General features: G+C 30.8%; 1 long non-coding RNA gene across 1 annotated transcript; it reads right to left on the reverse strand.

Annotated features, from left to right (window-relative positions):
* Positions 1-10,107: 10,107 nt before the first annotated feature.
* LOC139519546 (uncharacterized) lies at positions 10,108-14,825 on the reverse strand. The gene is made up of 4 exons (XR_011663621.1): positions 14,711-14,825; positions 13,276-13,391; positions 12,137-12,224; positions 10,108-10,212 (listed from the first exon to the last, which is right to left on the reverse strand). It is a non-coding gene; the product is annotated as an uncharacterized lncRNA (long non-coding RNA).
* Between the last annotated feature and the right edge of the window lie 1,842 nt (positions 14,826-16,667).

Consider the following 16,667-nt stretch of genomic DNA (forward strand, 5'->3'; position numbering starts at 1 on the left):
TTTGAGTGTACTTAAACATTCCAGATTTAAAAGTTTTGTTTGTTTGGCTTATTTATTTTTTTATAAGCAGTTTTTTGTTGACTTAGCAAAGTTATAGCACTCAAATTCTCAGTTATTTACAGTTGTGTGAGGTTTTAATGAAGTTTTTTTGTTTTTGATTTTGTGTTTATTTTGTAAGATGTTGTGACACAGACCATAGAGTGTTTTCCCTTAGTGGCTCATTTCAATATGCTTTAAAATCTTGGAATGGTACTTTATTTTGATATAATTTAATAGAAGATTTGGTTATATATGTCGGGTATATTTTATTTATTCTTAACTTTTTTGAGATTTTGTTTTCTTTCTCAAATACTTTTTCTATGTCAGTAAAACTATTAGAAGCTTGGTTTAACTTTTTTTTGGAATTAATGGAGAAGAATCGATTAAATGGAAAAGGGCTTTTATAAAAGTTACACAATTCTCATTATTACTACACAGCAAGATACCAAGAATTTTGTATAGACAAATTATTTTTTCAATATTTTTATTATTTAATTGATAAATCCCGGTTTTATCTACACTCTCAAATGAGCTGCTGCTGGCTTATTATTCATGCATGACAAACTATTTATAGTTATAATCTACCATTATTATTCATAATATACCTCATTATTAACTATTACTTCATTGATTTAATCTGGCTGGACTTTGATTGACAGCAACATTATATATAGATATATTCTATACAAATTCATATTTCGAATATTTAATTTTTGAATACTACTATGCTTCCTGAGAACATTAACTTGCGGACAATATTTCTGTTAATAGTTTTTTTTAATAATGTTGTCATATGAATTAAAATCAGTCAGGTTAAATTTATATAGTAATACAATTTGTTATTATATTTTTTGTTTGTTTCCTGATGTTGAGACTCATTTAGGTTGTAAATACAAATTATCTTTATTTTTCATTGATAAATAATATATATTTTGTAACTACATTCAAAACTATTCTCCCACTTCTTTCAATTTGTAAAAAGTTAAATGTTGGGTTGTTATATCGAATAGAAACATTTTAAAGGAGCAGGGGCATTAAGACCCTTATTTAAGCCAAAATATGTTGCAAATATAGAAGTCAATATATATACATATGTAAACCTTCTATAACTATATAAAGAATAATTGTAAAATTAATATTATTGAAGCAATAATTAAAATAAATTTCTCTTGTTTGAAAATATATTCACTTGATGAGAAGTATAATATTTTCATTTTCCATAAACTATTATATTTTATTCAATTGTTTTCAAAAATGGATGAATACATTTTTTCTTTCATCCTAATGAGACTCTATCTTATGTGCAATATTATGAATCAAAGGTTGTTAATCATTTAGGGAATTATGTTTATTTAATTTTGTTATTACCAAGTCCCATATTATGTTTACCAAAGTTTGAATAGTTGCCATATAATTGTACATGTAACTTTTTTGCTTCATTGTAATGTTCCTAGTTGCCATTTTTTAAATCAACCAATTGTGTTTAGATTTTTTCCATAAGTTGTTGAACATTTCTGGAATTTACACCAAAGATATACAAAATACTTTTGATTGATTAGTCCGGGTTTGATGCTGTTTTATTTTACCCATTTAGATTTGGCAATACAGTTTTGCAATGGAAAACTTTTACCCAATCAGAATTGACAATACACAATACATTTTTACAGTAGAATAGTTCACCCAATAAGAATGAGCAAAACAATTTTACATTAGAATACTTGTCCAATCACAGTTGACATTACAATGGTGCATTTTTATACATCTACCATTAGTCAATCACAATTGACAAGACAGTACAGTTTTTCATTAATAAACTATTATCGAATCACAATTTACAATGTAATATTGTATTACAATCAGATATTTTTTCTCAAGGAATCTTTTAAATTCAAAGTCGAGTAATTCATATAAACATTTCCCTGTGTTCCTACCATTTCTTCAGTTTATATTTAAATGATGTTGTGAACAATATATATTTTTTCTTCACATTTCCTGTTAAGCTGCATTGATGCAATTTTCACAAGATACATTTTTCGTGTGTGGTCTGTTATAGTTCATGTTTGGATATATTTGTATTCTGACATTGATCATTTTGTCAATTTGGTCAGTTGTCAAGAAATGTTTTTTTGGTTGTCAATAATTATTTTTTTTGGGTTGTCAAGAATTGTTTTTTTTTGGGGTTGTCAAATGTGCATGATATTTTGCATACACTTGTCTATCATGTTATTTTTCTTGATATGAATGTTATATATGTAGCAATGTCAAAACATTGTTTGTTTTCTTATGTAGTACACCATTTTGGTTCATTTATTTGGTAAAATATGAAAGCAGTTTGCATAGTAGCATACCTTTAATTTAAAAGTGCAAAATTAAAGGCACTTTTAAATATGCATGCAATAAGCATAAATTGCTGCATTCTTGCCAAGAATGAACCAAAAATTTAGCAATTGTCTTCCTTAGATCTGCATGTCTTTCAAAGAATTGTTTTGTGTTTATATTTTGCAAAACAAGGTTTATAATTTCTCTGTTTCATGCTAATTTGACCAAATTATTTGATTTAGAAATAAGATTCATATCTATTTATAATAGCAGTTGATAATACAGGTTGAAGAAATATATATAGTTTCTCAAAGATGAATTTTTAGGGAGATGGGTTGTTTTAATTTTTAGTATCAGCCCACTAAACACAATTGAAGACCAAGTGAAGAAATTTAAAAAAAAAAAAAAAACTGTTTACTGACCTCATTGCAAATTAAAAGCCTTTTAATGCATGCAGACAATAATTTGGTCCGAGATAGTTATTTTCTGAGGATCAATTATAATAAGAAATTGGCCATTATGTCAATAAATCTATGTTATCAATTTACAAGTCTCATAGTTAGTTAGAATCCATTATAGATGATTACTCTGAAAGGCTTGGAGTGCACTTTTGTTGCAGTATACCTGTTCGAAAGCTGCAAATATAATTTAAAGATGTATTCTTGAAAATGCATTGAACTTAAAAGCATTATATTTACAAAATTAATAGTTTGGTTTGACTTAACTAGTTAGAACTGATAATGAGTTATTACTAATTAAATGTTGGCCTAAGTTGACATGTCATTCTAATTAAATTTTTATTCCTTGTATCTGTGATGTGTTTATTCATGCGGTTGAATTTTGTAAAAGTAGGTCAGCACACAAAAAAATAAATTCCCTTCCCAATTTGAAATGCAAAATTTTGAATAATTTGCATTGAAGGTCACATATTATGTTTGTAAAGGTTCAATAGGTCATTTTTTTATTGACATGGCTTTCTGGACTTATCTGTATTTGTAATTTATCAACTTACAAATTATTCGATTCAGTGCTTTACATTGGATAACCAGAAAACATCTAATTCTCAATATTTCGGTTTTTAACAAGTTTTTTTTCCCAGTAAACAGAATATTTACTTATTTTGATAGATATTTTGTATTCCATGGATTGATATACATTTTGTATAGATTTATAAAGTTTTTGTAGAGTAGTTTTAAATTTTTTTGTAGATAGTGGAAGGAAATTGTTTTTATTTTTTGGTGCTTTAGAAAAAACATATATGTTGACAATGTAATTATTTTTAGATAAGAATTTTTGTATGAAAATGAATGATGGAGGAAATCTCAGTTGCAGTTTAATTTCTGTTCAAAATGTAGAAAAAAGAAATTGTGAAAGATGATTAATACTAATATCTGCTATGCGATGCACGTACCAGAGGATATGGATGGGTTACACAGAATAATGAATTACCATTGCAGATTATTTAAGGTGGTTCCTAACACTACAGGAAGATTGCTGTGTAAAAATCAGCTAAACTTTTTAATCACGTAGTATTGTTAAGGAAATATTAAGCTTCTCAATGATCAAAACTAGTGTTTGTCAAACTGCTATATATAACCACTGAAATTTTTGGGGAAGACGGCTTCAAGCCGTCAATCCCCAATGGGGTTGACCAGAGTGACATTCCCTCACATCATTCATTTTGTTTTTTAGTATGGAAAACCCCCCAACAAATCTTACTGAGAATGATGAGATGGGGAGACACAAATGAATAAATTGACTTTAAACACTTTTTTTACACATTTCCCTTCTGTTTCTCTCGAAATTATCGTATATTGAGCTCTCCTTTACACTATTTATGTTCTTTTACAATCCGGAAAAATCAGTATGACGAGATATATATTCTAAATATATCCAACCTACATTATATTTTATAGTGACGTCATTGTTGGAATGCCACACTACGCATAAGCAGGGATATCCTTCACTGGTTATTTAAATCATTCTCAAAGTTTGTGCACTTTGAAAAAATAGTATTTGTTAAATTTAAACATAATGATGTTTACTGTAGATGATTCAAACATCAACATGCATTACTTTAATTTGTAGGTCAACAACTTTCAAAGTAAACAGGAAGTCTGAGGGGCTACATGAGATTGGGGAGAGAAACGATCTTTTCCATTTTTTTCTGTAAAACTCTGTTTTGAGAATCTTCCTCCAATTCAGGAGCACCTCAATTTATGAGCTAATTATCCACCAAAATAAACACTTAAAATGTGACATTGAGTATATGATAAGTAGTCTTCCATTAAAACTAAATTTTGTGTACCAACTTAATCATTGTAATAGTTACAAAAAAATTTACAAATGTTGCATTTTGTAGTTTAAACCTATTTATTCATGAAATTTTACAAATATTTCAAAATGTAGGATTTGGAAACAAGCTTCACACAGTTTACATCAATCATATTTTTATTTTTATTAGCACCTGTATCCCTGTGATGAGAGATGTAACTGGGAACTTTATCAATGGAAATTTAAAACTGAATAGATTTTTCAGTCCTAACTTTCTTAAGAAAAAAATTAAAAATCTTAAGAGTACTGTCACAAAAAATGGAAAATGGCCCTAGCCTGTAGTTTAGTCGTACACTATTAAGATTTCAAAAATAATTGTAGTTGTTGTTAAATGACAGAATTCAACTAGTTGAATTTTAGATAATTAACTATCAACTTTAATTGAATGTTTAGATTTAGAAGATGCAGATCTCTTCCATTGGTCTAAATTGAATCCTAAACTAAAGAAACGAAATTACATTAAACAACAATTGATTCCAATAGTGTCAACCTTCCACATGTTCTAGCTGTTCTTTTTTTTTTATTCTTTATATGAAGAATATCAAAAGATAACCCCCCCCGCCAAAAAAAAATGAAATAGAAACAAGGGCCGTCTTTCCCCTCAGAGCTATTCAGCTCTTTGATTCTGATAAATTGGTTGGTTCAATTTTTTTTTAAATTTTTTGTCAAAGGGTCTAAATAAACATTTTGTTGATATTAGTCAAGGTGTTGGGTACCCCCTTAAAGGGCAAAAATATAAAGAATAGAGAAAGAGAAAAATCGGTATAAAAAAAAATTAATAGAGAATAATTTGGTGTTGAAATATAATGAATAGTGAATAATGGGAATTAAAAACAGGATAAAGAAAATAACAGAATTAAAATTAGATATTAATATTAAAGTTATCAAGGCCCCCATTCAGACCCTCATCCTAATCTGAAGCAAATAAATGGTGTAAAGTGTAATTTGGTCACATGACATTTTAATTCAAAGATCATGCTGTAGTAATATAATTTTGGTTGTAAATGTATATACATGTTCATTATGGTTGTATGGACACAATTTACAATAAACCAGTGCATAATTTTATTGATAATTATAGTCACTACTAAGCGAATTATTAATTTATAGAAATTGCAATTGTGCAGGAATATATATACAAGTAATTATTTTTTTGTTATACATTATTGCAACACTTATGGTTTTAATTTTACGTTTGTAATGCACCATTTGCTAGTAACTGGTTAAATTTGCAATTTCTCTATAGCACCTCTTTAATACTTGTTTTTGCATCGTTTTTTCTGGCATTTAACCTATTATCAGGACAGAATACATTTATTTGTTTTTTTTTGTTTACAATCTGTAATTCTAATTGAATCAGTTAATCATGAATTAAATTATACCACAGTTTGTTATCTGTTTGTATGTTTTTGTCTGCAAATGACTGACATATTTTGTACTTTTTTGGCTTTTCAACTATTTTGATCTGAGCGTCACTGATGAGTCTTATGTAGACAAAACTTGCCTTTACTATTTACACCACTGGGTCGATGCCACTGCTGTAGGACGCATCGTCCCAGAGGGTATCACAAGCCCAGTAGTCAGCACTTGGGTGTTGACTTGCATATCAATTATATGGTCATTTTTATGAATTTCCTGTTACAAAACTTGGAATTTTTCGGAAAACTAAGGATTTTCTTATCCCAGAAATAGATAACCTTAGCCGTATTTGGTACAATTTTTGGAATTTTGGGTCCTAAATGCTCTTCAACTTTGTACTTGTTTGGCTTTTCAACTATTTTGATCTGAGCGTCACTGATGAGTCTTATGTAGACGGAACGCGCGTCTGGCATATTAAATTATAATCCTGGTACCTTTGATAACGTTTTACATCAGTGGGTCGATACCTCTGCTGGTGGACTATCAGTCCAACGAGGGTATCATCAGCTCAGTAGTCAGTACTTCGGTACTGACATGATATAAACAAACCTTTCTTTGTCATCTACCTCTTAAACTGTTTCGATACTTATACATCCTTTGGATTTCAATTGTTTGGCTTTTAGCGTTCCTGACGAAGGTAAATCAAGAAAAAAAACCACTTCAGATGCATGAAATGATTTGACGTGTTGTTTTCATTTTTTTTTTACATCAGTGGGTAAATACCTCTGCTGGTGGACTATCAGTCCAACGAGGGTATCATCAGCTCTTTATCAGTACTTCGGTACTGACATGATATAAACAAACCTTTCTTAAATTTTTTTAAAGAAATTTTGGAATTATAAAGACACTAAGATTTCAACTCCCTCAGTCAAAGTTGACCTTATATGAATTTGGCCATTTTTTTATGTGTTTTTGTCATATAGATCTAACAGATTTCAACTGTTTCGGTACTTATACATCCCTCGGATTTCAATTGTTTGGCTTTGAGCGTTCCTGATGAAGGTTAATCTCGAACAGCACTTCGGACGCATGAAATTATTTGACGGGTTGTTTTCACTTCACAGATTACAAAGGATATATTTCACTTTTGTAGCTAATTTCTCGATTCATCTAAACTTTCGATTTGAAACTACGACCATCGCATTTTTGGTCAGTTCGTTTAGCTTATTGAACTTTTGGTTTGTGTTGTCTTTCAACAATTACCGGTAATCTTTTAGGATTCAGGTTTTCTTTTTTTGGATCTATTTGTGGATGTTGATGCCTGACTTGTATCGGTTTCCCTCCTTTGTGTTTTTTCTGGGGGAGGGGGTAATGCATAGACTTAGTCAGGAATATTCCAGTTGTTGTCCATGCGTTTGATGTGTTTATCATTCGACTTTCCGTTTTGAATTTTCCTCGGAATTCAGTATTTTTGTGATTTAACTTTTGACCATGTGAGATTTATTTTGGTGCTGTCCCATTGACGAATTCTCCGCTGTATCCTATTATCCAGAAATCTTTGATTAGGAAAATCATATGTTTCTTATCATCTTAGAAAACCCAAACGGGTGTAGCAAAGGGTACTAGCAAAGTAAAAAAGAAAACATGAAAAAAACCCAATACAAACTAGATATGATTAATTTATTATCTTATTACACGACGCATTCAAAAACTCTGTGGTTATAATATTACGCTGACAACATACACTTTTATGGACAGGGTTTCTGAAGAAAAAACAATAATATCGTTAAGAAAAAAATATTTTAGCTATTTAAATCAAATGACTTTAAAATGACGTAAAATGATTTAAACAAATGCTCATTGAAATGTTATTTTTTTTTTTAAATATATGTGATCAATATAACCAAACTAAAATGTAATGGTACAACAAAAGATGCTTAAAAAAAAGAAATCAATCGAAACAACATTATTGTTGATCAACTTGACGGGTGTCACATGATGAGCACGATCTGCTTACCCTACAGGAGTACATTAAAGCATCACTAGTTTTTGGCAGAGTTGATGTTGCTCAGCTCTATATATTTTGTAGACTATTGTTTTGTCTTTTGTTGTTTTTAGTTCACCTTGTGTCTGTCGTATGTTGACTGGCGTATGTTGTCTGTCGTGCTCGTCTGTCATCATCATATGTTGTTGTCTTTTAAAATAATATTCTCTGAAACTACTAATCCAAGTTTAATCAATCTTTACTACAATCATCCAGATAATAATGTTTGTCTTATAGCTTAGTCTAACAAACAACATGGCCGATATTTTGGTAAATTTGCAAAACGACAAAATAATATTACTCTTATCAGATTGATGTTTGATTAAACATGATGACATAAATGATTGTAGATAAGTGATTTTCTTTCAATAAGATACAACAAATATTCAATTTTTATACTAACCCTTGGAAATTCGCAAATATATTGATTCTCTTTCGTACAGGCCAAATCACTCCAAAAAAATGTTTCTTGACTCCCGATTGTAATACCAATACAGTTGTGGTTACTGAAAGAATTAGCTGGGGAAAAAAACACAAAAAGGGTATTTATTTTAATATAAATGCTGAATATTGTAAAAATCAACTAATTAGAAATCAGAAAAAAGATAAGGAAATCAAACTGACAGTTTTGATAAACTAAGCCGTTGTCAGAAATATACCCAATAGCTTCTGTAGAAAAGCAAGAAATCGATCAAAAATCGTCATACAAGATCATTCGTCCATTTGACTCAATTGATATATTTATTTACAGTTTTTCTCTATCTGATATGGTTTTGGGAAAACACACGAAGGGGAAAATCCGTCATTCAAGGTAAGCATCTCATAAAAAGGAGTCATCGGAGAAATGTTGTCATTTCGAGAAAACAGCAGAGATTGCTTTTATAAAACAAAAGTCATTTTAGGAAAATTCGTCTGAGATTAACACTCTCAAGTTTACACATTTGACTTTACCAGATCCATGTCTCGTAACATACCCTCTGCCCAATCGTATGGTGTTTACATCTCTCAATTGATACATTCACCTGTGGTGAGTGATTTTAAACAAAGACATATCGTTTCGGTCAACCAATTCGTGATAGTGACATGTTATCTTCTGTAGTGATGACTTCATTTGTTCATATCGTTTTTGTGTAGGTAGTACATTTCTAATCGAGTATGTTCCCACACTACTTACCCCATTAAAAGGGACGCGCTTCTTACTCGAAAACCGCTCTAACAGAGGTATGAGGATAACCGACTGAAAATGACACTACATTAGATAACATGTCATCATCACAAATAAGTTGATTGCAATGATTGATATATCAATGTTTCAACTCACTTGCCACATGTTTCTGTCTTTTCTTAGACTTAGATCTGTAGATATCAGAGGAGATGTGTTTTATACAATTTGATAGATAGTTTCCCACTCCATACTATGACATTTTAACTGAATTTACATTTGTATGGTGGTAGGTGTATGCATAGAAAAAGACGCAAACATTTTCGAAACATCCGGTATTGCTCCATCTTTTGTTCCTGTGATTCCCTTTGTTTTTGTTTAACCTTCGTTTGTCTTCCTGATCGATTTATGGTATCAGAACATCGGTAATGTACTGTTGCCCTTATTTGTGGTATCGTTATCGTTGTATCGTCTTTTAACGGATATTAAGTCTGCTGTACTTTTGTTTATTGTATTCTCATTCGAGTAATCCCTTTATATTAGAAGTGATGAATGTTATTTCTTAAATAATTTAATAAGAAATTTTGCAACCTCGGGACGATTTAAGACTTCTTCTGTTGATGACAGAACCATGAGTATTTTGACCTCGTTATGTCTTTTTTGTGTTCCCATTGACGTATATCTCACATCAATTTTATCCATATATCCCAAACTCTGAATTCAAAATCCTTCTGCTTTTTTCATAAATATCAAAGTATCTTTTTATTACACATACCTGACATTATTATTATAAACAGTACATTTAACACAATATTTGTTTTACTTAATTATATTAAAAGATAAAACTCACCGGTTCCAAAGGGAAGGTTCAAATAGTTAAAAACACCATTGTCTACGGCAAATACAAAATTTCCGTCTTGACCAGGACTATTTGCACCAGTCTATATGAAGCTCGCTGAAAAGAATTGACTTGTTATTAGTATCATAGGACTTGTAGGAAGATTCATCATCACAGTAAGTTAGCAAATATTGTCTTAGACGTGCCCAAAACTTATCCCACAGAGTTATATGAAAGACAACTGAAACTTTTAGAAATAAACATACTGTCCTCACAAGCTGACCCGTATGATATGTCTGTATCTCAACTACCTAACCACATGCTTTTGCATTTTCAAATATTTTAATACTGTTAAAATCGTTTCATCTGTAACGTTTCCAATTTTGTCCTTTTCCCGATTATAAAATTTTGTCTGAGTATTGGTTCAAATGGAACATGTAGGATGCATTTCAGGAGACGCCTACCCTGTCGACACACTCAATATCACTCGATATCACTCGGTTTCACTCCCTTTAGAGCTCATGCGACTCCCTTAGTTTGTTACCTCGATTTTTCCACTTGTCTCTGTTTAGTGCAAAATAACAAGAAATACAAGAAACGTATTGAATCGTAAATATAAAAATAGAAGATGTGGTATGATTGCGAATGAGATAACTTTCCATAAGAGACCAAAATGACACATGAATTAGACTATTTACCGGATTTTTTTATCACATAAGCAACACGACGGGTGCCACATGTGGAACAGGATCTGCTTACCCTTCCGGAGCACCTGAGATCACCCCTAGTTTTTGGTGGGGTTCGTGTTGTTTATTCCTTAGTTTTCTATGTTGTGTCATGTGTACTATTGTTTGTCTGTTTGTCTTTTTCCTTTTTAGCCATGGCGTTGTCAGTTTATTTTAGATTTATGAGTTTGACTGTCCCTTTGGTATCTTTCGTCCCTCTTCTTTAACAACTATATGTCACCGTACGACCTTCAACAATGAGCAAAGCCAATGTCGCATAGTCAGCTATAACAGGCCACGAAATGAAAATGTAAAACAATTCAAACGAGAAAACCAACGACATAATTTATGGTAAAATAATTAACGAAAAACAAATATGTAACACATGAACAAACGACAACTACGGAATTTCAGGTTCCTGACTTGGGACAGTCGCATACAAAGAGAATGTGTCGGGGTTCATGTTAGCAGGATCACCATAACCTGGTACAGTGGTGTAACAGTACAAAATAAGAACAAACTATAAAAATGAGTTGAAAAAGGCTCAACTCGTCCGATGGATAAAAATAAAAATACTACAAATACAAGTGGATGTGGCCGGATACCTGTACATCCCAACAACAAAAAGCAGTTACTGACAGCTGGTTCAAAGCCACAAACAACTAATAAAAAAATCATCATCTACGAATACATTATCAATCAGTACATATCCAATATCGAATGGATTTAGTGTGAAGACGTCATAAACAGTCAGAGAAAAACATGACATTATGCAATGCCAAGATATAGGTATCCACAGATATCCATGAATGTGTATATGTATATAACAATAATATTTAGTTTGCTTTTAATTTACCAAATTCAAAATCAATATTTATACAAATAAAAACAATATTCAGATCGAATTACAGTATTGAATTGGTAACCAAGGTAAGTTTATTTAAAGGATCGAAAAGTTTATCAGGATTATTTCTTAATTTCCGGGCACGGTAAACAACATTTCCGTAAAATAAAGGAGGTGTTATACCGTTAGAAATACGTTTTTTACAGGAATAACCAAACTTCAAAACCAAATCTTTATATCTATGCATATCTTATTTGTAACCTAAGCTTTGGAAATACAATCTTTATCTGTTGTTTAAGCACATTTCAAACACTTTTTAAGACAAAATAGCATTAGGTTTGAATAACTTGCTCTCTCAATCTTTTGTGCTATAGAATGGCAGTAAAATCAAGAATTACAAAACCTATGTGTTTAAATACATGTCGTTTAACTGATTGATGTTAAAAGTGAGTATTACTTATTAATAACTTACTGCATTTAAACTGTTTAAAGGCAGCCTTAGCTTCTTCTTCACTATTTGGTCTCCATAAATAAGCTCCTGGTGTCAAGGAACATATCGACTAAAATTTAGAAAGAGTCGAAGATAGATAAAGATAATACAATAAATAATACATTTTTTACACCGGAGAAGCACGATAATAATAACTTATTAAGCTTTTAACTTATCGGTACTGCAACTGAGTATTACTATCGATTTTTGTCAGGTTATTTTAAGTTCTGTAGATTCATTTATTTGGCCATCCTCGGTAGAATCCGCTACTCTCCTGCTATCGTTAGATGAGGGTACGGAATCGGCCGAGTTGAGACGAATGAATCCTGTGGCTTTGGGAACAATTATATTTTTGTGGATGTTTGATCTCATGGTTTCGACAAAGCCTGACTATACGCCTATGTGAATGTTCAGTTTGTTGAGCATTTAAATTCGAGCTTATGATTTACCCATGAAACTCTATGAATAATAATGAATCATCTATTTTAACATTGAAGTGATAATCCACGCACTATTGGTTAATCTTCAATGTATCCAATATGAATGTTTTTTTTTTAAATAGAACCAGATATACATGAATTAGTTTTTCATGTATTTCCATCGCTATTAAATAATACTCGAATTATGTTTAATAATTCGATCTTGACCGATACGTTCCTTAACGATGATTGTTTTCATGGTATCACTAAGTATGCGCCTCACATTGAAACCTGATTTTTGCAAAAAAATATCATGTTCTGAAGATATTGCTGAAAGTGGTGTTGAACACCAACATCAATCAATCAACTATAAATAGAGGTAATTGAGTTAAATATTTTAAATATAATGCTATTATTCTTTGGTCTTCCATCCATATACCAAAAAATATTTAGCAATTAATTGAAATAAAATATGAGGCGTCTCTGTGCAGAATGACAATGGCACATATGTGTTTCCCATTCTTTATTTCCATTCTCAATTTTATTGATAACAAAAACTATGATAGACATGAAAAAGATAGATCCGTTTGCATTATTTCTCAGAAATGTGTGCTTTCATATTTCATTAAATATCAACCATTCAAAATCAACAGTACCTGAATAAGGGGAAATTAAATCTGATACAACATAAAACATACTCACCAAAGCACTAGCCCATGTTTCGTAAAGGCGATCCGGTTTAGCGTGAACGTAGCAATTACGACTAGCGGTTTGGTTATCTAACTCCACATATCCTTCAGGACAGGGAACACATGATACTATTTATATAACACAATAAAAGTTATATATTACAAAAATAGATACAACATTGAATTGACTGATGACATCAACAAATATCATTAGGTTAAATGTACAAAATTGGCAGGATGAAAATGTAATGTATACCTGTCACGGAGAAGAGTACTATTTCGTCAAATTAATTCCATGGTATTTTGACGATATACACACAGTGATAAACCTATATAGAATGGTTTTATTGTATAAGGCAGCCGTTAACAACTAGATAGGGTAAAACAAAATTCCTCAAAGAAAAACAGTAATACATTCTGTCCAGGAGATAACACGAAAGGTGATATAACTTGTTTGAAATAGAATGACCAATATACTGCATACTCGCAAAATAATATGATTACTATGAGGTGAGTAGTATGCATACCTTATTTGTATCAGCGTTATCGATATATATAAAGTAAAATATATATTTTCAGTCTTAAGTAATAAAAGTGATATGATTTAAATTTAGATCTCTAAGTTTTTATACATGGGTAGTGATTTGGTCAAGCTAAAAATTTACAATTTCAGAAGCTGTCAACAGTTTTCTAGATCCCCTTAACATAAATTTTAAAATTGTTCATATTTTGAATTAGAACAGATGAAATTTTCCATTATTTTGATATAATTCATCCCAAAAGTAGTACAACTTACTGTAAACATATTATTGAGAAAGAGCAGGTCGGCTGTGGTCTCCAACCATGAGATTGGTCATAAAAATCACGTAAAAAATCTGTCACGCCGAGACAAAGTTGCAGAAAATTAGCAATCAATAGGACTGGTTGCTAAATGATTCCATTTATTAACTTTTTCCAGATCACATAAAACAAATTGTGACGTGTTTAAATCGTTATTGTCCAAATTATATTCATAAAGATACGGATATTGATCTAAAACTTACCAAAATTAGAAATAAACTTCTTACAGTATAATTTTATTCTTCTGGTGTATCGTTCATGATGAATCCCATTAAATTTATAGACAAAAATGAAGAGAATAATTAAATTTCAGCGTCAGCGTTTCACAAACAAGAGTATACATTATCGGCATTGTTTTCCCATAAAAATGTAAAAACAAGTGTATAATATCGCAATTGCTTGAGAACCTTGTGTTCTAATATTATTTTGTTATATTTTGTTGTTATTATAATTTGATAAATTGTGTCAAATATTAAATTTAATTTAAAGACAATAATATATTACTTTTCATATTGTTTAATTTTATTTACACTATGCTCCTTTATTCCAACACATGCCTATGTTTCATTTTTGAAATAAAAGGGACAAGAACTATCGATCATGCTTACATTTACAACATGGTCCTCCATTACAACATTTCCCTTTTTCGATCCATTCTTTACCAAAAGCATCATCACAAGTAAGACCTTTTCGTCCACATGTGCCATTTGAAGCCAGACAATTTCGAGTAAGTCCTAAAGAGTACAGTTCTTAAATATAATGTGACATAATGAGCTCCAATCTCTGCATTATACAATATTCTAATATGACGTGCTTCTTTCGCTTTGTGAATAAATCCATGCTCTAAATCCAATGAAATTTGTTTGCACATGCGTATATTGACTACTACAGAATAATGAGTTTTATCAAATTGGCATGCATTTAATATATTTCATTAACTTAAAACACTTGAAAACTCTTTAATGATGCACATGTTGTTACTAATTCATTTATCATGACTGTAATGTGTTGCAATTCGAAATTGACATAGTTGACCTAGATACGACAACCATTCATGCTGGCTGTTCAAAACTTCCCCTCTGAAAAATCACGTTGCCAGTCGATTGCTTGTTTACGAATAAAAAAGGAAGGTTCATGGAAGAGCCTACACAAACACTCTACACTTATACACATCGGACATAGCAATTACCTCACTATCGCTCGGGAAAAAATAATCATAGCTTTTATTAGGAAAATAACATGTTTTAGTCATAATCTTAAAGTTAAACTCTTCATTGCAGTAATGAGTTTATGGAAAGTTAAATAAGTTCATATAAATTGAAAACGAAACCTCTTATAATAACCTACTTTTTTTTAACGTAAGGTGAATTTTTCATATGAACAACATTTTTTTCTGATAGATTTAATTCAAATAAACATTTAATAAATCTGTTTTTTTATATTTTTAAATCGAATTTAATTTCAGGAAACATTCATTGTCTTAGATTCAGCATGACCCATATCGTGATACCGTTCACTAAAATAAAGGCAACAATATTATAAAGTACAATCACAAAAATACTGAACTCCGGGAAAATTCAAAACGGAAAGTTCCTAATCAAATGAAAAAATCAAATGAAAAAACACATCAAACGAACGGACAACAAATTTTGTCTGATCCTGACTTGGTACAAGCATTTTCAAATGTAGAAAATGGTAGATTGCACCTGGTTTTATAGCACTTAACTTCTCACTTGTACGACAATTGCATCAAATTTCATTATATTGACATCACTGCGTGAACAAAGTGTCACAAATAGGGGTACAACAACAACCCAAGTCCAACCAAATATTTGGTGAACACGTAAAACAATAACATTTAAAGCAGACAAAAAAGCAGTCAAAACAATCTTGTTTATTCCTTTCTGAACACGGTGTATAAGTAAGGACAGCACATACCTGTAATGATACATAAATAATACTTACTTCCGCCAGTAGAAACATGAATTGTGCAGAGGATGATTACAATCAAACAACAAAATTTCATCATGATACTGTAATACTAAAACGGAAATTTGTCAACATTGATTTTATATTCAAGGTTATTCAGGGGGGAATCGTCATTCAGTAGCATGTGCTTTTGTACTTGTATGCATTAAATGATAAATTTTGACTGTTAGCTTCAGGCTCCTAAAATGTGCTAATACAAAAGTTCGAAGTAACCATAAACAGCCGAAAAGACGGGTTTGATTTTTCAATAAGACAGCTTAGACGATAGAGTTAATTCAGAATATGCACTGTGTTATGGGATACACAGAACAGTGCTATATGTTCTTCCTGAAATGTGAATTTGACTTTCGTTCACCTAAATATTACTCACTGCAAAAAGAAATCCATTGCAATATCTTTTTTTTCTGTCCGCTTTATTAGAAAGAAATCAATTTCTGATGTAATTTTGTAGGATTATTTCAAAATCACTTTCTTTTTGTTCTCTACAATGTAGCTACTTTTGTTCTTGTGTGTCAATCATAGAGTATTTTATTCTTATCTATATATTTGATATGAGTAAAAGAGTTCTAATGTAAT

The sequence above is a fragment of the Mytilus edulis genome, chromosome 1 (genome assembly GCF_963676685.1).
Source record: "Mytilus edulis chromosome 1, xbMytEdul2.2, whole genome shotgun sequence".
Classification (NCBI taxonomy): Eukaryota; Metazoa; Mollusca; class Bivalvia; order Mytilida; family Mytilidae; genus Mytilus; species Mytilus edulis.